Genomic DNA, 23,799 nt, shown 5'->3' with positions numbered 1-23,799 from the left:
GGTCCATCATATACTTTCAAGTTGTGAGGGTTTTAGGATACTGTAAGTCTCTAAGGAGTGTTGGAGGCAAAGTTTCCAGGACCTTGAGAGGCTACCTATTGTTGGGAAAAGGTCACTTATTACCATCTAGTAAAACCTGAGACATGAGACCCTTTAGATGTATATCGGTGGGCCATATGCTTGGGGGATGGTTGCCAACACGTATCTTGATGGGTAGAGATGAAGTTTCAAAAGGAATTTTTATAGCATTTTTTTTTTTAAGATTTTATTTATTTATCAGAGAGAGAGGGGGAGAGAGTGAGCACAGGCAGGCAGAATGGCAGGCAGAGGTAGAGGGAGAAGCACGCTCCCCGCTGAGCAAGGAGCCCGATGTGGGACTCGATCCCAGGACGCTGGGATCATGACCTGAGCCGAAGGCAGCTGCTTAACCAACTGAGCCACCCAGGCATCCCTCAAAAGGAATTTTTACATGTTAAAGTAGATTTGCAGGATCCTGGGGGTTGGGCTAAGATTACCTGTTGCCCTTAGCAAAATATTAACATTGAGGCAGTTAGAGAAATGTCACTCTGCCTTTTTCAAGGACCTGTAAATTGACTGTAGGTAGTAAGGAAATTTAATAAAAATTTAATAATTTTTCTACTGCCTTTGTTTCCCACATCAAGTGGCATTCCTCTCTTCAGCAGCTGCCTTGATTTTCCCCTACAACTACCCCCCACAATTTGTCTCATTAATAAAGTCCTAATCCTTAACTTAAGAGGATTTGAGTTCTTTCTATGTACTACCACACTGGTCTTTCCACAACAGCCTCCATGTATCTTAGTCACATTTCTACCCACTGTCTCTATTTTCAAGCTAAGGTTGTTTTTCCCTCCAGCAAAGCATTAAAATTAAGACAGTTGGGAGTTTCTTGGAGGAATGTCATTCTCTGTTTGTCTCAAGTCTTGTCAATGGGCTGCAGGTTACAAGGAAGTTTAATTTTATCTACATTTCTTTTCCCCTTTTTCTCCACATCAGCCTCACCAACAAAAGACTTGAAAAACATTTTTTAAAAAACAAACAAAAAACCTAAGCAGCTCGTCTCTCTTTCCCCAGGCTTGTTCATTCTTGAGAAATGGGAGTATCTCAAAAAGCAATCATAATTCTTCACACTTCTAGAGTGGCTTTCAGCTATAGACCCTTTTATTTTCACACATGCTAATTAAATTTCCCAACACCTCAGTCCCCTGTTTCCAGCATTCAACAACTTACTTTGAGCCCTTGACTTGGAAGTCTAAGATCCTGTTCCAGGAGGTAGGGGTGACTCCAAGACCATGGAAAGGTTGTTACTGCTAAAAGCACTCCTTAATTTTTAACATACTGTGGTACCTGTTTTCCAAAAATGTAACCTAACAAGAGCAGCATTTTCATTTAATGACATAGAACCTAAACCAAGCTTTGTGGGGATAAGTCTTGCTTCATCACATTATCACCTCAAAGAACCTAAAGATTGTATCCCACAGCCCCTGGTTCATTAAAATAATACTCCTGTGTCAGGCATATTGGATTGTCTCTCAGGCTGCATTAACCTGTGTCTATCAGGAATGTAGAAGGGTAGATGCTATCTAAAGAGGTTTCCTTTTTTCAAAAATGAATTATTATTTTTCATTAACTTAAAATTGAAGTAGTATAACTTGTGGAGTCCACTTTGCTATTCTTTCAGCTACCAGAATTTGTCTTGAGTGTACTTACAGAGAGCTTTTGTACAGCATGAAGTCCTCTGCTTTATCAGCAGCATTCCCTGAGCAGACTGCTTCATTCCCTCATTCAATCTAAACTCATTCCCTGAATAGGGAGTATAAGAGTGATTGATGATTTTTTTTAAGATTTTATTTATTTAATTGACAGACTGAGATCACAAGTAGACAGAGAGGCAGGTAGAGAGAAAGGAGGAAGCAGGCTCCCTGCTGAGCAGAGAGCCTGATGCGGAACTTGATCCCAGGACCCTGGGAACATGACCTGAGCCCAGGGCAGAGGCTTTAACCCACTGAGCCACCCAGTTGCCCCTGATCATATTTTTATATTTTGTTTACTGCTCTGTCCTCACTTTCTGAAGCATGCAACTGAGTGCTCAGTACATATTTGTTGAATGAATAAATGAAATTTTATTATTGTGTGTAAAAGATAAACATCAAAGAAAGTAGTTCGCTAAGACAGCTTAGTAGGTCCCCTGATATCAGATCTGATAGGCAGGTGAGAACAGACAGCACCTTCTGTAATTCAGTATGAACCTCAAATGAGCAGTGACAGGAAGGGGAGTTTTAAATCCCATCTGCATCCTCTCACCAAGAATCACAGTCAGAAATGAGCTTTCACCTATTTCTGCAAAAAGAGCCTCCCTTCAGTTTCAGAACACAGAAAATTCTTAAAATTTTTCACATCTTGATAAAGAAAAATGCTTTTATTTTGTTAGAATATTAAGCTTTTAGTAATTACACTGGAAGTTGTTCCTAAGTTTATACATTTCAGTTGTTTATATACCAAATTGCTTTCAATACAACAGTTCTTCGTGGTAGGCCAAATTCACAGCTCTTTCTGTGACTGAGAAATATTCTCTTATAAGCAATAGCCAAATTATGGAAAGAGCCCAAATGTCCATTGACAATGGATAAAGAAGATAGGGTATATGTATACACACACACACACACATATACACATACTGTGGAATATTACTCAGCCATCAAAAAGAATGAAGTCTTGCCCTTTGCAACACTGTGGATGGAGCTAGAGTGTATTATGCTAAGTGAAATTAGTCAGAGAAAAACAAGTACCATATGATTTCACTCATATGTGGAATTAAACAAAACAGATGAACATGGGGTGAAGGGAGAGAAGAAAACCAGAAAATAGGCTCTTAACTATGGAAAACAAACTGAGATTTGCTGGAGGGGAGTGGGCAGGGGAATTCGCTAAGTGGCTGATGGGTATTAAGAAGGCCACTTGTGATGAGCACCAGGCATTATATGTAAATGGTGAATCACTAAGTTCTACTCACGAAACTAATATTATACTATATGTTAACTAGAATTTAAGTAAAAACTTCAAAGAAAAAAGAAAAAAAACACTACTTACTATTGCCTCCTAATTTTTCTAGAAGTGTTTATCCCTGACTGCTACCAATAAGTGCCAAAAAGAAAGGAAGAGAAAAGAGAAAGAAAGAAAGAAAGAAAGAAAGAAAGAAAGAAAGAAAGAAAGAAGAAAAACTTTCCAAACTCTTACTGACAATAAATTACTAGAAATTGTACTAAGTAAAGTAGGTTCAGGGTTTGTTTCATTGTTTTTGTTTTTTGTTTTAAAGTCTATAAAAAGTCAGGGCATCTGGGTGGCTCAGTGGGTTAAGCCTCTACCTTCGGCTCAGGTCATGATCCCAGGGTCCTGGGATCAAGCCCCACATTGGGCTCTCTGCTCAGCAGCGAGCCTGCTTCCTTTCCTCTCTCTCTGTCTGCCTCTCTGCCTACTTGTGATCTCTCTCTCTCTATCAAATAAATAAATAAAAATCTTTAAAGTCTACAGTGAGCAAGGAAATTGGAAGTTCTATTTATCCTACTAGCCTTAGCCTCTAAGAAAAATAGATTCTCATTTATGTAAAGCAATAAATGTCACTCAGAATGGGCTATAATTGAATAAATCCATACCTGTCTCTCTGTTGACGTTAGGGAGGGAAGGGCAGATATTTTGTTTTTTATTGAATTGGTATCCCCAAATTGTGGCTGTTAATTCTTAGAAAGAGTTCACTTGGAACCTAAACATACTTTTGATAGAGCTATTAGACATCACAAGTCTCTGTTAAGAAACTGTCTAGCTTAATTAACTGTCTAGCTTAACTCTTAAGAAACTCAGCATCATTTTCCAATTTTAAAAAATAAATATCAGAAATAGCCTCACTTCTTTATAAATTATTTCTACTTTATTCAGTTCCCACTTCACTTAAAAATGTCTAAATTGATCTCCAGGTTCCAGTGCATTTGGAGATTTTTCAAGATATTAGTGAGATGGATGACTTGTATTGAATATAAAAACTTACAGAACCCCAGCCAGTGAAAGCATAGTAGGCTGAGCTGTGCCAAGAAACTCCTGGGATGTTTAAAAAACAACCCTCTTAAAGAGATTCCTTTGATAGCATGGTAGCCTTATAAATTTGGATTTGTTTCTTCAGCTTTAAAGACAATAGCAAGTAGAACTGAGTGAGGATGCTATTTACACCAAGATGTTTTTCATGTAAATTAGAGTGTTTTCGGAGGAGAAGTTAAGATGGCAGAGGAGTAGGGGATCTTATTTTCGTCTGGTCCCTGGAATTAAGCTAGACAGTTATCAGATCTTTCTGAGCACCTGTGAAATCAACCAAAGATCTGAGAAAAGACTTGCTGCAATTCTGTAAATAAAAATGTGACCACTCTTTGCAAGGTAGGAGGTGCGCACATGTGAACACAAGATGACAGATATATCAGAAGGTAAACCACAGGGGGAGGGAGCCTCCATAAACTGGATACCGGAAAGTGTTATAAGCAGCAGATAATAAAATCAGAACTTTGAGAAGTCTGCCTGAAAGGTGCTAGGAGCCAAAGGGGGGAGGAATCCCAGATGGGACAGCATGGACTCAGGATCCCCAGAATCACAAAAAGAAGGTGGGGGGGCAGTGCCTGAGTGTGGCAGACTACCCAAGCATCGGAACAGGGAAACTGGCTGCAAACAGCAAGTCACAGGTGCGAGCTTTCTGCACACTGTTGCCATAAAGCACAAACAACTATACTGATCTGGTGATCGCTCTCCAAGCAGGGGCCCAGCAAGGGGTGGAACTGTGGGGATAGCCCCCTCTATCCCCTGGGAGGAGTGGCATGAGGGCAGGTCATAGGAATCCATAAATTTTGGAGACCTGAAACAGAGTCCTGTGCCTGAGATTAAAACAATTGGTCATGGGTTAGGTAAACACAGGATGGAAACCAGGAACACAAGAGTGATTGACTGCGTTTCTGAAGAGTAGAGGGTGCAGACTTTCAGCTCTAGGGCTAAAGATCCAGGGCACTGCCATTTTCACCTCCCACATCAGTGCAGAAACCCTCAGGCAACAAATCAACCACATAGAGCAATCCAGAGCCTCACACTGAGTGCAGCCCACTGTCAATGGTGGTCCAATTCTGCCTGGGGAAAGACACCTGAGAATCAGCCCAACAGGCCTGTCCCTGGAAGACCAGCAGGAATATCCTGTTATTACCAAGTTTACTGATCATGGAGGACTGCAAAACTTCAGCTTTTGGAAAAGCAGTATTTAGAATTTGTGTTTTTTTCCTCTTATTCTTTAGTCTTTCAGTTTTATATATTTTTCCTTTTCAGCTATTTTCTTATTATATCAATTCTTTTAAGTCTTTTAATTTTCATTTTTACATGTACATTTTATATGTACATTTTTCATTTATGGCTTCCTTTCAAATTGTATTCAATTTTATTTTTGTGTGTCTATGTTTTTCTTTCTTTCCTATTTTGAGATCTGGTTTCTTCTAGCAACAGACCAAAATATATCCAGGATCTAGTTTATTGGTCTGTTCAGCTTCTTTCATTTTATTCTCTTCTTTTGTTTGCTTGTTTCTGTTCCCTTCTGATTTGTTTAGTGTATTTTTTTCTGTTGTCATTGTTGCTATTTTCCTATTTTCTTTCTCTTTCATCTGGTCTTTTCTGGACATAATGACAAGATGGAAGACTCGCCCCAGAAGAGAGAACTCATTGCCAGGGATTTAATCGATAGGGACATAAGTAAGATGTTGGAACAAGAATTCAAAACAATGATTATAAAGGTAGCAGCTGGGCTTGGAAAAAAACTATAGAAGACAATAACTGATTACTTACTAGAGAAATAAAAGAACTAAAATCTAATCCGGTTGAACTAAAAAATTCTCTTACTGAAACACAATAAAAAAATGGAGGCTCTAACTGCTAGGATAAACAAGGAAGAAGAGAGAGTCTTGGAGAAGACAAAGTGATGGAGATTAAGGAAGCTGAGAAACAGATATGAACGGCAAAACAGTATTAGAATAATTGGGGCCCAGAGGAAGAGTAGTGAGAGAGAGGAGCAGAAGATTTATTTGAAGAAATTTTAACTGAGAACTTTCCTGATCTGGGGAAGGAAACAGGCATTCAAGTCCAGGAAGCACAGAAAATGCCCCTCAAAGTAAATAAAAGTACATCAAACCTTAACATAATGAAGTTTGCAGATTTCAGAGGTAAAGAGAAAATCCTAAAAGCAGCTTAACTGACTTAACTGTCAGTCATTAACTGACAAGAATAAAAACATAAGGCTGGCAACAGAGCTGTCCATAAAGACCTGGCAGGCCAGAAAGGGCTGACATGATATAGTCGAGGTGCGAAATGAGGAAAATATGCAGCTAAGAATACTGTATTCAACAAGGGCGTCACTCAAACTAGGAGGAGAGATAAAGAGCTTTCAGGACAAACAGAAATTAAAAGAATTTATGATCATGAACTAGCCCTGCAAGAAATATTAAAGGGGATCCTTTGAATGAAGAGAGAGCCCAGGGAGACAAGATGGTGGGAAAGTAGGAGGAGGCACCGTTTCAACCTATACCCTAAAGTGAGCTGATTACCTACCAAAGAACTCGGATCACCCATGATCAGCCTGAGATTAGAATTATACACGTCTGGATCTCTACAGGGGCAGAAGACACCAGTGGGCAGATAAAGCGGAGTGGGAACGTCGGACTGATATCAGAAGATAAACAAAAGGGGGAGGGAGCCACCAGAAGTGACCCATTGGAAATTAATGCCCCGATACAAGAGTGTTCTGCAACTAGGGACCAACACTAACTTGGAGTCTGGTTGAAAGCACTCAAAAAGAGCAAAGGATCACAGGGGGAGGAAATTGTAGAAATCAGGGCAGTTAGTGACAGCGGCTTAAGTCCCTGGTCCCAGGACAGCCACCCCTGGCGCTGAGCCAGAGAGAGTGTGGTGAAGAAACCAGGTCTTGGTCCCTGAGCCGGGAGCGCGTCTGAGAGCGCATGGGGTTCGGCTCCCAAAGGGGCTGGGAGCCTCTCCAGCCAGCAGAAGCACAGCCTTTTTGCAGTCCCTCTGCAAGTGCAGTGTGGTGCTATCAAAGCTTGAGTCACACCCCACACCATCCCCTGAGAGAGGTACACACAGGCGCCAGCCTGGCGCTCTCAACCCAGAAAGTCTAGGTGCTCCCAGCCCGGGCCAGCGGGAGAATCTCAGTGTACGATCACTGCTTGGAACCTCTCTGGTAGTCTGGAGCTGCCCAGACAACAGCTGCTGTTGTAGTTTGGGTACAAGTAGGAGTTCCTGTGTCCCCAGGGACCGTGACTCCGAACCTGCACTGCCAGCGGCCAAGGGGAAACTTACCTGCTCTGGAGCACCCAGAGGGGAGCAGACTGAGGCTTCTCTCTTGAGAGGGAGGTCTGGGTGCAGTTTGCTTTCCTCTAAACCTCCAAAAACCATCAAAAGCTGTCAAGGTGAGAGAAAACAAATGAACAAACAAACATAAAAACCTCCAGAGAACAAAAGCCTGAAAAACCGGTTTCCTCAGAGCCCACTCCCTTGAGGGGGGCAGGAGGATTTAACTCAGGGAACACTACCTGAAAACCCATGTGGCAGACCCGTCCCCCAGAGGCCACGCAGGAGAGGTGGAGACAAAAGAACAACCACCATTACTTCATAGATAACTTTTATTTTTAATTCGTTCCCACTATTCTGGTTCATTTTTTTTAATTTATTTTTTATTTTCAGCATAACAGTATTCATTATTTTTGCACCACACCCAGTGCTCCATGCAATCCGTGCCCACTATAATACCCACCACCTGGTACCCTGACCTCCCACCCCCCGCCCCTTCAAAACCCTCAGATTGTTTTTCAGAGTCCATAGTCTCTCTTGGTTCACCTCCCCTTCCAATTTCCCCCAACTCCCTTCTCCTCTCTATCTCCCCATGTCCTCCATGCTATTTGTTATGCTCCACACATAAGTGAAACCATATGATAATTGACTGTCTCTGCTTGACTTATTTCACTCAGCATAATCTCTTCCAGTCCCATCCATATTGCTACAAAAGTTGGGTATTTGTCCTTTCTGATGGAGGCACAATACTCCATAGTGTATTGAAGGGCATCTTGGGTCTTTCCACAGTTTGGCGACCGTGGCCATTGCTGCTATAAACATTGGGGTACAGATGGCCCTTCTTTTCACTACATCTGTATCGTTGGGGCAAATACCCAGGAGTGCAATAGCAGGGTCATAGGGAAGCTCTATTTTTAATTTCTTGAGGAATCTCCACACTGTTCTCCAAAGAGGCTGCACCAACTTGCATTCCCACCAGCAGTGTAAGAGGGTTCCCCTTTCCCCACATCCCCTCCAACACATGTTGTTTCCTGTCTTGCTAATTTTGGCCATTCTAACTGGTGTAAGGTGATATCTCAATGGGGTTTTAATTTGAATCTCCCTGAGGGCTAGTGATGATGAACATTTTTTCATGTGTCTGATAGCCATTTGTATGTCTTCATTGAAGAAGTATCTATCCATATCTTCTGCCCATTTTTTGATATGATTGTCAGTTTTGTGTGTGTTGAGTTTGAGGAGTTCATTATAGATAACCTCTGGATATCAACCTTTTGTCTGTACTGTCATTTGCAAATATCTTCTCCCATTCCGTGGGTTGCCTCTTTGTTTTGTTGACTGTTTTCCTTTGCTGTGCAGAAGCTTTTGATTTTGATGAAGTCCCAAAAGTTCATCTTCACTTTTGTTTCCTTTGCCTTTGGAGACATATCTTGAAAGAAGTTCCTGTGGCTGATATCGAAGAGATTACTGCCTATGTTCTCCTCTAGGATTCTGATGGATTCCTGTCTCACATTGAGGTCTTTTATCCATTTTGAGTTTATCTTTGTGTACGGTGTAAGAGAATGGTCGAGTTTCATTCTTCTACATATAGCTGCCCAGTTTTCCCAGCACCATTTATTGAAGAGACTGTCTTTTTTCCACTGTATATTTTTTCCTGTTTTGTTGAAGATTATTTGACCATAGAGTTGAGGGTCCATATCTGGGCTCTCTACTCTGTTCCACTGGTCTATGTGTCTGTTTTTATGCAGTACCATGCTGTCTTGGTGATCACAGCTTTGTAGTAAAGCTTGAAATCAGGTAATGTGATGCCCCCCATTTTATTTTTGTTTTTCAACATTTCCTTAGCAATTCGGGGGTCTCTTCTGATTCCATACAAATTTTAGGATTATTTGCTCCAGCTCTTTGAAGAATACCGGTGGAATTTTGATTGGAATAGCCTTAAAAGTATAGATTGCTCTAGGCAGTATAGACATTTTAACAATGTTTATTCTTCCGATCCAAGAACATGGAATGGTCTTCCATCTATTTGTGTCTTCTTCAATTTCTTTCATGAGTGTTCTGTAGTTCCTTGAGTACAGATCCTTTACCTCTTTGATTAGGTTTATTCCCAGGTATCTTATGGTTCTTGGTGCTATAGTAAATGGAATGGATTCCCTAATTTCTCTTTCTGTATTTTCATTGTTAGTGTATAAGAAAGGCACTGATTTCTGTACATTGACTTTGTATCCTGCCACGTTGCTGAATTATGGTATGAGTTCTAGTAGTTTAGGGATGGAGTCTTTTGGGTTTTCCATATAAAGAATCATGTCATCTACAAAGAGAGAGAGTTTGACTTCTCATTGCCAATTTGGATACCTTTTATTTCCCTTTGTTGTCTGATTGCTGTTGCTAGGACTTCTAATCCTATGTTGAACAAGAGTGGTGAGAGTGGGAATCCTTGTCGTGTTCCTGATCTCAACGGGAAGGCTGCAAGCTTTTTCCCATTGATATTTGTTGTGGGTCTTTCATAGATAGATTTTATGAAGTTCAGGAATGTTCCCTCTGTCCCTATACTTTGAAGTGTTTTAATCAGGAACGGATGCTGGATTTTGTCAAGTGCTTTTTCTGCATCAGTTGAGAGGACCAGGTGGTTCTTCTCTCTTCTCTTATTGATTTGTTCTATCACACTGATTGATTTGCGAATGTTGAACCATCCTTGTAGCCCAGGGATGAATCCCACCTGGTCATGGTAGATAATCTTTTTAATGTGCTATTGTATCCTGTTTGCTAGGATCTTGTTGAGAATATTAGCATCCATATTCATCGGTGATATTGGTCTGAAATTCTCCTTTTTGGTAGGGTCTTTGCCTGGTTTGGGGATCAGGGTAATGCTGGCTTCATAGAGTCAGGAAGTTTTCCTTCTGCTTCAATTTTTTGAAACAGCTTCAGGAGAATAGGTGTTATTTCTTCTTTGAAAATTTGGTAGAATTCCACAGGTAATCCATCAGGTCCTGGGCTCTTGTTTTTTGGGAGATTTTTGATCACCGCTTCAATCTCGTTACTAGATATTGGTCTATTCAGGTTGTTAGTTTCTTCCTGATTCAATTTTGGGAGTTTATAGTTTTCCAGGAATGCATCCATTTCATCTAGGTTGCTTAGCTTATTGGCATATAACTGTTAATAATAACTTCTGATGATTGTTTCTACTTCCTTGGTATTAGTTGTGATCTCTCCCTTTTCATTCATAATTTTATGTATTTGAGCTTTCTCTTTTTTCTTTTGGATTAGTGTCACCAATGGTTTATCAATCTTATTGATCTTTAAAAAAACCAGCTTCAAGTTTCATTGATACGTTCTACTGTATCTCTGGTTTCTACCTCATTGGTCTCAGCTCTAATCTTGATTATTTCCCTTCTTATATGAGGAGTTGGTTTGATTTGTTGTTGATTATCCAGTTCTTTAAGGTGTAGAGACAGCTGCTGTGTTCTGGATTTTTCATTTTTTTTGAGAGAGGCTTGGATGGCTATGTATTTACCCTTAGGACCGCCTTTGCTGTATCCCATAGGTTTTGGATCAAAGTGTCTTCATTCTCACTGGTTTCCATGAATTATTTCAGTTCTTCTTTGATGTGCTGGTTGATCCAAGCATTCTTAAGCAAGGTGGTCTTTAGCTTCCAGGTGTTTGAATTCCTTCTGAACTTTTCCTTGTCATTGAGCTCCAGTTTCAAAGCATTGTGATCTGAGAATATGCAGAGAATCATCTCAGTCTTTTGGTATCGTTTGAGTCCTGATTTGTGATCCAGTATGTGGTCTATTCTGAAGAAGGTTCCATGTACACTTGAGAAGTATGAGTATTCTGTTTTTTTAGGGTGGAATGTTCTGTATATATCTATGAGGTCCATCTGGTCCAATGTGTCATTCAATGCTCTTGTTTCTTTATTGATTTTCTGCTTCGATGATCTGTCTATTTCTGAGAGAGGCGTGTTAAGATCTCCAACGATTAGTGTATTCATATCAATATGACTCTTTATCTTGATTAACAGTTTTCTTATGTAATTGCTGCTCCCATATTGGGAGCATAGATATTTACAATTGTTAGATCATCTTGGTGGATAGTCCCTTTAAGAATGATGTAGTGTCCTTCTGGATCTCTGACTACAGTCTTTAGTTTAAAATCTAATTTGTCTGATATGAGAATCGCTACCCCAGCCTTCTTTTGAGGCCCATTGGCATGAAAGATGCTTCTCCATTTCTTCACTTTCAGTCTGGGTGTATCTTTAGGTTCAAAATGGGTCTCTTGTAGACAACATATGGATGGGTCCTGTCATTTTATCCAGTCTGCAACCCTATGCTGTTTTATGGGCACATTTAGGCCATTCACATTGAGGGTGATTATTGATAGATACGTTTTTATTGACATCGTGTTACCTTTGAAGTCTTTCTTTCTGTAGATTGTCTCTATATTTCTGTTCAATGCTATTCTTGGGCTTTTTCCCCCTTTAAAGAAGCTCCCTTAATATTTCCTGCAGTGTCGGCTTGGTGGTTGCATAGTCTTTTAAGCCTTGCTGGTCTTGGAAACTCTTTATCTCTCCATCCATTTTGAATATCAGTCTTGCTGGATAAAGTATTCTTGGCTGCATGTTCTTCTCATTTAGTGCCCAGAATATATCTTGCCAGCCCTTTCTGGCTTGCCAGGTCTCTGTGGACAGGTCTGACATTATTCTGATGGGCTTTCCTCTGTACGTAAGGATCTTCTTTGTCCTAGCTGCTTTCAAGAGGTTCTGCCTACGATTATAATTCTTCATTCTTACTATTAGGTGTCTCGAGGACTTTCGAGAATCTGTAATCTTGGAGGGGAACCTTTCGGCCTCTAGTACATGAACACTAGTTCCGTTCACAAGATTTGGAAAATTTTCATGAAGAACTTGTTCCACTATATCTTCTGGACTTCTTTCTTTCTCCTCCCCTTTAGGGATTCCAATAGTTCTGACTTTGGAACATATTATGGGATCATTTATTTCCCTGATTCTGTTTTCATGGCTTCTAAGCTGTTTGTTCCAGCCTTCCTCCTGATCCTTTCTATCTGTTTGTCCTCCAGATCACTAATTCTGTCTTCTGTCTCAGTTACTGTAGTGTTGAGAGAATTTAGATTAGATTGGAACTCATTGAGAGCATTGTGAAGCTCATCCCTGGTAGATTTCAGCTCTTCCCTAATATTGAAAACATGATCTTTGGTCGTTTTCAGTTCGGCCCTAATCAATTCCATTTGGTCACCCATGACTTTCTCCAACTTAGCTATTGCTTGGATAATTGTTAGCCTGAATTCTCTTTCCGACATATTGTCTATGTTGATAGCCATTAGCTCTGTTGCAGAAGGTCCATCCTCTGTATTTTTCTTCTGTTGGGCATTCCTCCTCCTAGTCATTTTGGTGAGAGATGGCTGAACAGGTGTAGCTGGATGTATCGACTGTGGTGCAGTCTAGGTGCACCCTGGAATGCTTCTGAGCAATCAGAGTTCCCCACCCAAATGAGAGAAAAAAGAAAAGGAAAAGAAAAAGAGAGGGAGAGAGACAGGAATGAAGGGTGAGATAAAAGAGAAGGTTCAGCCCAAATGGGCCCCAAGGTAAGATTAATGAAGTATACAAACAAACACAGACCGACAAAAAGACTGATAAAAGTATATGACAAGAGAGAAAAAATTATATATATATATATTTATATATATATATTTGCATATATATATATGCAAATAAAGGAAGAACCTCGTCAAAAAGAACCCCAAGTGTAAGATTTATATACTATTAGGACAAACACAAAAACACAGAAACACTGGTGGAAGAAAAAGATGGGAGAGTGGTTGTAAATTCTCAGTGTGGGTGAGGAAGGTTGTTTTGATTCTTCCTGGATGTATCTTGATATCTTTGTTAAAGGACTCAACTTTCCTAAGATAAAGGGGGATTAGGAATTGGTTTACCTATAGGGATGGCATTGATTGGGGAAAGGGGATTACCTTGAAGTTTAATTCTATATGAATATTAGAAAATAAAAATGAAAAAAAAGGAATAAACTAGACTAAACTAAACTAAAAATTTAAAAACAAGAAATTTAAAAAATAGAAATGCAAAAGGAAAATAGGTGTATGTATTAAAAAGTTCAGGTTAGAAGGTTATTTTGGAATTTGATGTACTGGACATCTCACTGTGACGGTAAATGGGTTAAAATATTATCTATATAATAATAAAAAATTATCTATGTAAAAATAATGATCCAGAATAGTGGGATCGAATTAATAATAAAAATTGTTCTATGAAGTAGTGGTGGTTGTTCTCTTGTCGTCTTTTTTTTTTTTTTTCCTTTCCTGCTTGGTTTTCTGGGGGAGGGTCCTGCCATGTGGGTTTTCAGTCAATGAGGTTCTCTGAGTTAAGTCCTCCCGCCCGGCTCAAGGGGGTGGGCTCTGAGAAAACTGGTTTTTTCAGGCTTTTGTTCTCTGGAGGTTTTTATATTTGTTCACTTTTGTTTTTCTCTCTCGCCTTGACCGCTTTTGATGGTTTTTGTAGGTTTAGAGGAAAGCAAACTGCACCCTGACCCCCCCTCTTCTCTCTGGCTGCAGAGCCCAAATAAATCCCCCCTTGGCCGCTGGCAGAGCAGGTTCCCAGTCGCGGTCCCTGGGTTCTCGGGATTTTTTGCTTGTACACAAAACCATGGCAGCGGCAGCTGTCTGGGCAGGTCCAGACTGCCAGAGAAGTTCCAAGCAGCAATCACACACTGAGATTTTCCCATTGGCCCGGGCTGGGAGTGCCTGGTCTTTCCGGTCCGAGAGCACCTGGCTGGCGCCTGTGTGCACCTCTCTCAGGGGAGGGCACGGGGCACGACTCGGACTCTGATGGCATGGCAGGGCACTCGCGTGGGGACTGCAAAAGGCTGTGCTTCTGTTGGCTGGCGAGGCTCCCAGCCCCTCACGGGAGTCAGGTGCCACGCACTCTCAGGCACGCTGGTGGTTCAGGGACCGAGACCTGGTTTCTCTGCCGCATTCTCTCTGGCTCTCTGCCAGGGGTGGCTCTCCTGGGTCTGGGGACTTAAGCCCCTGACCCTAACACCCCAATTCCCGCAATTTCCCCCTGGTGATCCTTTGCTCTTTTTGAGTGCTTTCTACCAGACTCCTGAATTAATGCTGGTCCCCAGGCGCAGGGCACTCTCATATTGGGATATTACTTTCCAGTGGGTTGCCTCTGGTGGCTCCTTCCCCCTTTTGTTTATCTTCCGATATCAGTCCGACTTTCCCACTCCGCTTTACCTACCCACTGGCGTCTTCTGCTCCGGTAGAGATCCAGACGTGTATAATTCTGATCTCAGGCTGATTTCATGGGTGATTGGAGTTCTTTGGAGGGTAATCAGCTCACTTTAGGGTACAGGTTGAAAGGGCACCTCCTCCTACTTTCCCACCATCTTGTCACAACCTGGTTCATTTTTTTTAAATATATAGATAAATTTTTAACCTATTTACTATCACAGTGAGATGTCCAGTACATCAAACTCCATAATAACCTTTTAACCTGAACTTTTTGATACATATACCTGTGTGGTTTTTTTTTTGCTTTTCTATTTTTAAATTTTATTTTTGTTTAGTTTATTCTTTTTTTAATTTTTATTTTTTAATATTCATATAGAGTTAAACTTTAAGGTAGTCCCATTTCCCCAATCAATGCTACCCCTATCGGTTAACCAATTTTTAATCCCCCTTTATCTTAGGAAAGTTGAGTCTTTTAACAAAGATATCAAGATACATCCAGGAGGAATCAAAATAACCTTCCTCACCCACATTGAGAATTCATAACCAGTCTCCCATCTTTTTCTTCCACCAGTGTTTCTGTGTATTTGTGTTTGTCCTGAGTGTATATATCTTATACTTGGGATTCATTTTGACAAGGTTCTTTGTTTTGTTTTGCTTATATATATATATATTTTTTTTCTCTTGTCATATACTTTTATCAGTCTTCTTGTTTGTCTTTTTTTTTTTGTTGTATACTTCATAAATCTTACCTTGGGGCCCATTTGTGCTGAGCCTTCTCTTATATCTTTCTTTTTTTTTTTCCCTGTCTCTCTCTCTCTCTCTCTCTCTTCTTTTTTCTCTTTCTTTTTTCTTTAATTTGGGTGGGGACTCTTGATTGCTCAGAATTGTTCCAGGGTGCACCTTGACTGCACCACAGTCGATATATCCAGCTATATCGGCTCAGCCATCTCTCACAAAAATGACTAGGAAGAGGAATGCCCAACAGAAGAAAAATTCAGAGGATGGGCCTTCTGCAACAGAGCTAATGGCTATTGACACAGACAATATGTCGGAAAGGGAATTCAGGCTAACAATTATCCAGGCAATAGCTTGGTTGGAGAAAGCCATGGATGACAAAACGGAATTGATTAGGGCAGAACTGAAAGCCACCAGGGATGATGATTACAATGCTCTCAATGAGTTCCAATCTAATCTAAATTCTCTGAAAACTAGAGTAACTGAGACAGAAGATAGAATTAGTGATCTGGAGGACAAACAGAGAGAAAGGATCAGGAGGAAGCCTGGGATAAACAGCTTAGAAGCCCTGAAAACAGAATTAGGGAAATAAATGATGCCATGAAACATTCCAACATCAGAATTATTGGAATTCCTGATTCGGGGAAGAGAAAGAAAGAAGTCTAGAAGATATAGTGGAACAAGTTCTCCATGAAAATTTACCCAGTCTTGCAATTGGAACCAGCATTCATATACTAAAGGCAGAATGGTCTCCCCCCAAGATTATAGATTCTCAAAAGTCCTCGAGACACCTGATAGTAAGAATGAGGGATTATAATTGTAGACAGGCCCTCTTGAAGGCAGCTAGAACAAAAAGAAGCTCCTCACATACAGAAGAAAGACCATCGGAATAACATCAGACCTGTCCAGAGAAACCTGGCAAGCCAGAAAGGGATGGCAAGATATTCAGGACACTAGATGAGAAGAACATGCAGCCAAGAATACTTTATCCAGCAAGACTGACATTCAAAATGGATGGACTGATAAAGAGTTTCCAAGATCAGCAAGGCTTAAAAGAGTATGCAACCACCAAGCTGACACTGCAGGAAATATTAAGGGGGGTTCTATAAAAGAGGAAAAATCCTAGGAATATCATTGAACAGAAATATAGAGACAGTCTACAGGAAGAAAGACTTCAAAGGTAACACGATGTCAATAAAAATGTATCTATCAATAATCACTCTCAATATGAATGGCCTAAATGCGCCCATAAAATGGCACAGGGTTGCAGATTGGATAAAACAACAGGACCATCCATATGTTGTCTACTAGAGACCCATTTTTTTTTTTTTAGTTTGTTTGTTTTTACTTATTTATTTTACAGAGAGAGATCACAAGTAGGCGGAGAGGCAGGCAGAGAGAGAAGGGAAAGCAGGTTCCCCAGCAAGCAGAGAGCCAATTCGGGGCTCGATCCCAGGACCCCGGGACCATGACCTGAGCCGAAGGCAGAAGCCCTAACCCACCAAGTCACTCAGGCGCCCCATACAAGAGACCCATTTTGAACCTAAGGATACACCCAGACTGAAAGTGAAGGGATGGAGAAGCATCTTTCATGCCAATGGGCCTCAAAAGAAGGCCAGGGTAGCAATTCTCTTATCAGATAAATTAGATTTTAAACTAAAGACTATAGTCAGAGATCCAGAAGGACACTACATCATTCTTAAAGGGACTATGCACCAAGATGATCTAACAATTGTAAATATCTATGCCCCCAATATGGGAGCAGCCGATTACATAAGACAACTATTAATCAAGATAAAGAGTCATATTGATACGACTACATTAATAGTAGGAGATCTTAACACTCCTCTCTCAGAAATAAACAGATCACCCAAGCAGAAAATCAATAAAGAAGAGCATGGAATGACACATTGGACCAGATGGACCTCATAGATATATACAGAACATTCCACCCTAAAAAAACAGAATACTCATACTTCTCAAGTACACATGGAACCTTCTTCAGAATAGACCACATATTGGGTCACAAATCAGGACTCAACTGATACCAAAAGACTGAGATGATTCCCTGCATATTCTCAGATCACAATGCCTTGAAACTGGAGCTCAGTCACAAGGAAAAGTTTGGAAGGAACTCAAACACCTGGAAGCTAAAGACCACCCTGCTTAAGATTGCTTGGATCAACCAGGAGATCAAAGAAGAGCTTAAGCAATTCATGGAAACCAATGAGAATGAAGACACTTCGGTCCAAATCCTATGGGATACAGCAATGGCGGTCCTAAGGGAGAATACATAGCCATCTAAGCCTCCCTCAAAAAAGTTGAAAAGCCCAGAATACACCAGTTGTCTCTACACCTTAAAGAACTGGAGAACCAACAACAAATTAAACCAACTCCATACAAAAGAAGGGAAGTAATCAAGATTAGAGCAGAGATCAATGAGGTAGAAACTAGAGATACAGTAGAATGTATCAATGAAACTAGAAGCTGGTTTTTTGAAAGAATCAGTAAGATCGATAAACGACTGGCCACACTAATCCAAAAGAAAAGAGAAAGCTCAAATACATAAAATTATGAATGAAAAGGGAGAGATCACAACTAATACCAAGGAAGTAGAAACAATCACCAGAAATTATTACCAACAGTTATATGCCAATAAGTTAAGCAACCTAGATGAAATGGATGCATTCCTGGAAAACTATAAACTCCCAAAATTGAGCCAGGAAGAAATTGACAACCTGAATAGACCGATATCTAATAACGAGATTGAAGCAGTGATCAAAAACCTCCCAAAAAACAAGAGCCCAGGACCTGACGGATTCCCTGGGGAATTCTACCAAACTTTCAAAGAAGAAATAACACCTATTCTCCTGAAGCTGTTTCAGAACACTGAAGCAGAAGGAAAACTTCCTGACTCTTTTTATGAAGCCAGCATCACCCTGATCCAAAACCAGGCAAATACCCCACCAAAAAGGAGAATTTCAGACCAATATCACTGATGAATATGGATGCTAAGATTCTCAACAAGATCCTAGCAAACAGGATACAATAGCACATTAAAAAGATTATTCACCATGGTCAGGTGGGATTCATCCCTGCATTACAAGGATGGTTCAACTTTTGCAAATCAATCAGTGTGATAGAACAAGTCAATAACAGGTGGTGGGTATTTAGGAGGGCGTGTATTGAATGGAGCACCGGGTGTGATGCAAAAACAATGAATTCTGTTACGCTGAAAAGAATTTTAAAAAATAATAAATTAAAAAAATAAATTAAAAAAAGAGAGAGAGAGAGCCCCAAAATAACAAAGGCCAGAAAGGAACAGAGACAATCTACAAAAACAGTGACTTTACCCATAACAATGGCACTAAATCTTTCAGTAATTAATCTGAATGTAAATGGACTAAATACTCTAAACAAAATATACAGGGTATCAGATTCGATGAAAAAAGAGGACCCATCCATATGCTGTCCACAAGAGACTCATTTTCGACCAAAAGATACCTCCATATTGAAAGTAAGGATGGACATTAAAAGAAAGCTAAAAGGGTAGCAATCCCTCTATTAGACAAATTAGATTTTAAACCAAAGACTGTACTGAGAAATGAAAAAGACACTATGTCATCTGTGTCTATCCAACAAGATCTAACAACTAAATATTTATGCCCCTAATTTGGGAGCAGCCAATTATATAAATCAATAACAAAATTAAAGAAACACATTGGTAATAGTATGATAACATTAGGGGACTTCAGCATCCCACTCAAAGCGGTGGACAGATCATCCCAGCAGGAGATCAACAAGAGCTTTGAATGACACACAGAGCCAAATGGACTTCAAAGCTATATTCAGAGCATTTCATCCTAAAGCAGCAGAATATACATTCTTCTGAAGTGCACACAGAACATTCTCCAGTGTAGATCACATACAGGGTCACAATGAGGTCTCAGCCAGTACCAAAAGATTAGAAATATTCCCTGCATATTTTCAGACCACAGTGCTTCAAAACTTGAACTCAGTCACAAGAGAAAATTTGGAAGGAACACAAAGACATGGAAGTTAAAGAGCATCCTGCTAAAGAATGAATGGGTTTTGGAAAAAAAATGAATGAATGGGTTAATCAGGAAAGTAAAGAAAAATTTTAAAAAATTCATGGAAACATGATACCTCAAAACCTTTGAAATGTGACAAAGGTGTTCCTAAAGGAGACATATATAGCAGTACAGACCTTCCTCAACAAACAAGAAAAGTCTTAATACACAAGATACCTTACACCTAAGGAGATGGAGAAAGAACAGCAAATAAAGCCTAAACACAGCAGAAGAGAAATAATAAAGATTAGACTAGAAATCAATGAAATAGAAACCAAAGAACACTGAAACAGATCAATGAAACTAGGAGCTGGTTCTCTGAAATAGTTAATAAAATCAATAAATTCCTAGCCAGATTTACCAAAAGGAAAAGAGAAAGGACCCAAATTAAAAAAAATAAAAAATTGCAAAGGTAAGAAGAAAGATCACAATAACACCAAAGAAATACAAACAATTATAAGAACATATTATGAATATTATATGCCAACAATTGGTCAAACAATAAGGAATGGATGCATTCCTAGAAACATCTAAACTACCAGACCAATTACCAGCAAGGAAATTGAAGCAGTAATCAAAACTCTCCCAACAAACAAGAGTCCAGGACCAGATGGTTTCCCTAGGGAATTCTATCACACATTTAAAGAACAAATAATACCTATTTTTCTGAACCTTTAAAAAAAAATAGGAATGGAAGGAAAACTTCCAGACTCATTCTATGAGCCAGCATTACCTTGATCCCAACACTAAAGACCCCACCAAAAAGGATTACAGACCAGTATCCCTGATGAACATGGATACCCAGATTCTCACCAAGATACTTGCCAGTAGGATCCAGCAGTACCTTAAAAGGATTATTCACCACGACCAAGTGAGATTTATTCCTGGCCTGAAGGTTGGTTCAATATTTGTGAATCAACCAATGTGATATACCACATTCATGAAAGAAAGTACAAGACCATATGATCCTCCTAATAGATGCAGAAAAATTATTTGACAGAATATAACATCCTTTCTTGATTAAAACTATCTCCAGTGTAGGGATGAAAGGAACATACCTCAATATCATAAAACCCATGTACCAAAAGCCCACAGTGAGTATCGTCCTCAATGGGGAAAAATTGAGAGCCTTTTCCTCTCAGGTCAGGAACAAGACAGGGGTGCTCACTTCCACCACTGTCATTTGACATAGTACTAGAAGTCCTAGCTTCAGCAACCAGACAACAAAAAGAAATAAAAGGCATTCAAATTGGCAAGGAAGTCAAAATATCACTCTTTGAAGATGACATAATACTCTATGCAGAAAAGCCATAAGTCTCAGCACCAGAGTTGCTAAAACTCATACAGGAATTCAGTAAAATCAAAGGGTTAAAAAATCAATGCACAGAAGTCAGTAGTATTTCTGTTCACTACAAATGAGGTAGAAGAAAGAGAAATCAAAGAATTGATCCCATTTAAAATTGCTCCAAAAACCATAAGGTATATGGTTTTTGATATAAGAATATACCTAGCCAAAGAGGTATAATATCTTCTGAGAACTATATAACACTTATGGAAGAAATTAAGGAAGACACAAGAAATGGAAAGACAGCCCATGCTCATGGATTAAAGGAACAAATATTGTTAAAAATATCTATGTTACCCAAAGCAATCTACAAATTCAGTGTAATCCCTATCAAAATACTGTCAGCATTTTTCATAGAGGTAGACAAACAATCCTAAAGTATTTATGGGACAAGAAAAGACCCTGAATAGCCAAAGGAATGTTGAAAAAGAAAACCAAAGCTGGTGACATCACAATTCCAGACTTCAAGCTATATTACAAAGCTTTAATCATCAGGACAGCATGGTACTGGCAGAAAAACTAATACATAGATCAATGGGACAGAATAGAGAACCCAAAAATAGACCCTCAACTCTACAGTCAACTAATCTTCAACAAAACAGTAAATAATATCCACTGGAAAAGACCATCTCCTCTACAATCAGTGTTGGGGAAATTGGACAGCCACATCCAGAAGAATGAAACTGGATATTTTCTTATACCATACACAAAAATAAACTCAAAATGGATGAAAGACTTCAATGGGAAACAGGAATCCATCAAAATCCTAGAGGAGAACATAGTCAGCAACTACTTCAACCTCAGCCATAGCAACTTCTTGCTAGACACATCTTCAAAGGCAAGGAAAACAAAAGCAAAAATGAAATATTGGGACTTATCATAAAAAGCTTTTGCACAGCAAAGGAAACAGTCAACAAAACCAAAAGACAACCTGCTGAATGGGAGCTAATATTTCCAAGTGTCTTATCAGATAAAGGGCTATCCAAAATCTATAAAGAACTTATCAAAATCAACACCCAAAAAACAAATAATTCCATCAAAAAATGGAAAGAAGACATGAACAGACATTTCTCTGAAGATGATATGCACATGACCATCAGACATAAAAAAATGCTCGATATCACTTGACATCAGGGAGATACAAATCAAAACCACAATGAGTTACTACTACCTCACTGGCTATCAGACCAGTCAGAACAGCTAAGACTAACAAGTCAGGAAACAAATATTGGCAAGGATGTGGAAAAGGGGAACCCTCTTACAGTGCCAGTGGGAATGCAAGTTGGTGTAGGCACTCTGGAAGACAATATGGTGGTTCCTCAAAAAGTTAAAAATAGAGCTCACCTATGACCCAGCAATTGCACTACTAGGTATTTACCCAAAGGATAGAAACATAGTGATTCAAAGGGGCACCTGAACTCCAATGTTTATAGCAGCAATGTCCACAGTATCTTTCCAAATATGGAAAGAACGCAGATGTTCATCAACAGACGAATGGATAAGGAAGATGTGGTATATATATACAATGGAATATTACTCAGTCATTAAAAAATGAAATCCTAGCATTTGCAGTGATGTGGATGGAACTAGAGGGTATTATGCCAAGCAAAGTAAGTCAATTGGAGAAAGACAATTATCATATGATCTCATTCATATGTGGAAATTAAAAAAACAAAACAGAGGATCATAGGGAAAAGGAGCAGTAAATAAAATAAGACAAAATCAGATGGGAATCAAACCATAAGAGACTGATAACTCTAGAAGTCAAACTGAGGATTGCTTGAGGGGAGATGTGAGAAGGGATGGGTAACAGACAGGATGGACATTAAGGAGGGCACGTGATATAATGATCATTGGGTGTTATATACAGTTGATAAATCACTAAACTCTACCTTGAAACTAGTATTACACTATATGTTAATTTAATTGAAATTAAAGAAAGTCAATTAGGACATTTTCAGTGGGCATGTATAATTAATCCTTAGACCTAAGTAGTGAAAAGGACACAGTGTAACAGCCCAAACTGATTAAAAACATGACTGAGTTGTCAGAGATTTAATGAAGAGGATTGCTTAGGGTCAGGATAATAAAGGGAGGCTTCTGAGGTAACTTCTAGAGCCAGATGGAAACCTGCCCACCAACACAATGCCAATGAATTTTATGTATCAGACCTAATGACAAAATTTTTGTTTGGCCAGCACAGTGCTATATTTGTTTTCACTGTAATTTATATGCCCCCAGAGAAGACTAGCAGTCTTTTCTCTACCTCCTTGTTATACCATGTCTGGTAGGTTTCCACATATATGTGTTGGCCTGGCCCCTGAAGGCTTATGAGTTTGCCATCCCTAGATAAAGGCTGCAGCCAGTTGTATATGCTTTGTGTGTTAGTTAGATCTTTCAATATGTGCTTTGCAATCAACTGTTCCCTTCATGTTTAGAAAGTGGATACTTACTGGGTATGTGTTTTCAGGTCCTAATCTAGCATGAAAAAAGTCCACTTCCCTGATGGCTCAAGCCAGATGCAGAATAATATTTCCTTTCGCTGCATGGACTAGACTTCAATGAGTTCTCACTCCTGAATTGCAACCTAGAGTAGCATATGCTTATGGCTTAAGACCATTAGGACCCACACCAGCCACAAGGCTAGAAAACTCAATTTTAGAAACAACACATGTTCACTATAACAAGACATATAAGAGTTTTGGGATAGAGTATTTTGAATCTAGAAAATCTAGGACATTCTTGAGATATGATGCATTTTTTTCTGAATTTGTAGTTTTTCTTGACATGTAAAATAGCATAATTCTTTCAGAAATTGGCATATTTGAGAATAAGAGTAAGTAATTTTAACATTACAGACCACTTTTCCTCTCACAGGAGGAGTGCAAGGGCATATCTCAATACAGTGCCAGCTATCACAAGGCAAAATCCACCTCTGAAACAAAATGATCAATCTGTTAATTTGTAAGT

General features: G+C 39.5%; 1 protein-coding gene across 11 annotated transcripts in view; it reads left to right on the top strand.

Annotated features, from left to right (window-relative positions):
- Positions 1-23,799, top strand: part of PSD3 (pleckstrin and Sec7 domain containing 3) — a 727,165-nt gene that overhangs the window by 681,527 nt on the left and 21,839 nt on the right. The gene's annotated exons all lie outside the window — the stretch shown is intronic.

This window comes from Mustela erminea, chromosome 21 (assembly GCF_009829155.1).
Source record: "Mustela erminea isolate mMusErm1 chromosome 21, mMusErm1.Pri, whole genome shotgun sequence".
NCBI lineage: Eukaryota > Metazoa > Chordata > Mammalia > Carnivora > Mustelidae > Mustela > Mustela erminea.
The sequence above is the reverse complement of the archived record's forward strand: the minus strand, read 5'-3'. Positions and strand labels throughout refer to the sequence as shown.